The sequence below is a fragment of the Seriola lalandi genome, unplaced genomic scaffold (assembly GCF_002814215.2).
Source record: "Seriola lalandi dorsalis isolate HSWRI2012SDOR001 ecotype SW California unplaced genomic scaffold, Sedor1 jcf7180001974811, whole genome shotgun sequence".
In the NCBI taxonomy this organism is placed as follows: domain Eukaryota; kingdom Metazoa; phylum Chordata; class Actinopteri; order Carangiformes; family Carangidae; genus Seriola; species Seriola lalandi.
This window is the reverse complement of record NW_019445477.1, coordinates 1-1,707: the sequence shown is the minus strand read 5'-3', so window position 1 is coordinate 1,707 and position 1,707 is coordinate 1. Positions and strand designations below refer to the sequence as shown.

The following is a 1,707-nucleotide window of genomic DNA, read 5'->3' as shown; positions in this document are numbered from 1 at the left end:
AATGAAGTAAAGTATGAAATGATTTGAACCACAACATAAATGAGTCCATGTTTTTCTTTTTTAAATAAGATGCTATTTGTCTATATCACACCAAGAAAGTAGAGATGTTTAATGAAGTTAATATCTGAATAATCATATAAAATATTTTTGGAGTGTCTTTTCTGACTGTATCATCAGCGTGAAAGGAAATATACTTATATTATTTTTTCTGAACTTGAGCAAACAACAAACTTATTATTTATCTTGTGTTTTCACAACAAGGTTGTACTTTTTAAAAGACTTTGAACTCTTGGTCATTTTCAGGAAGATGAGGAGGAAGGAGGTGAAGGTGAAGATGACGATGATGATGACGACGACGGCTTCTTTGTTCCTCATGGCTACCTTTCAGATGATGAGGGGGCACTGGAAGAGGAGGTATGATGAGGAGCTGCAATATTGTCTCCTTAATCTGAAAGACAGATCTTTTAGATTTTCTTTTTTCAAAATTCTTCCCGTTTGCACCACTATTAACACGCATGTAACCTCCCAGGAGGGTGGAGACCTGGAGAAGCAGAAACTGCGTCAGAAACTGAAAGCGAGGGAGTGGGACGAGCTGATGTCTACCAAGAAGAAGATGAAGGTGCTGGAGCCCGTGGTGAGGGGCTGCGTCTGGAAAGGAGAAGGACCTGGTTTGGATCTCTTCCAGCCTTTTGCTTTGTGTCTGGTCGAGCCTTTACCCAAGGCAGACACCAGCCTCAGCCCAGAGGAGCAGTCACAGAAGTGTCAGAAAGAAGCACAGTGTAAGTGTGTGTCACCTGATTCACTTTGATATTTGGACTAACATTGGGAAAACAGCCTTTAGATAATGCACTACCAGGGACTACTAGTGCCTATTAGCGTGACAGCCATTGGATGACTGACTGTTTGTAGTTTTTGTGGTTTGTCTGGCTCCATCAGCTTTAGTTGCTCTTATCAGCAGGCATTACCATACATTGCCAGAAACTATTTTATTTATTCTGCATCTGTTAAACTGTTTTGCCAGAAGTTCTCTATATGGAAGTGAAGTGTTAGTGCTGCACTAAAGTACAGCAACACAGCACTATTGTTCTTTTTTCTTTTTTTAGTGGAAGGAAACTTAAAGTAAAATAAATTGTGTTGGTGCATTTGCCATCAGTTGCAAGAAAGATTATCATCATTGTATGCATGTTTTTTGTTTTTGTTTTGTTTTTCTCATCTCTAATTCCTGATTCAACAATCGCAAAACCACCGTTGAATGTCTTTATTTTAAGAATTGTTACATATTTAGTCATTCTAGTAAGTGCTACATTAATCCTGACTGTCCCATTTCTCTATAAGTAGGTTTACTTTAAGTTTATCTTGAATTAGTAATAATAAGTTTAAACTAAACTTATTATTAACTTATGATTAATTATCCGGTTTCTGCCAAATGTACCTTTAAAATGTGACCTGCCGAGGAGGTAGTTTTCACCTGCATCTGTTTTTGTCAGCAGGATTAGACAAAAGGTACTGCACTGACCTTGCTGATGGGATGGGCCAGGGAAGAGCCTCTTATATTTTGGGGCAGATCCAGATCATTGACCATGAATAAGAATTATTATTAGTATTATTATTAATTTTCTCTGGAGTCTGGTGTATGTTGTTTGATGTAGACCTAGGCTGAGGTCTGCGCTCTCTTAGCGTCATTCTATTTCTTATTTAAACGTTAAT

General features: G+C 38.0%; 1 long non-coding RNA gene across 1 annotated transcript; it reads left to right on the top strand.

Moving 5' to 3' along the window:
- Positions 1-302: 302 nt before the first annotated feature.
- On the top strand, positions 303-612 carry LOC147820256 (uncharacterized). Its single transcript, XR_015437179.1, has 2 exons — positions 303-414; positions 530-612. It is a non-coding gene; the product is annotated as an uncharacterized LOC147820256 (long non-coding RNA).
- The last annotated feature ends 1,095 nt before the right edge of the window (positions 613-1,707 follow it).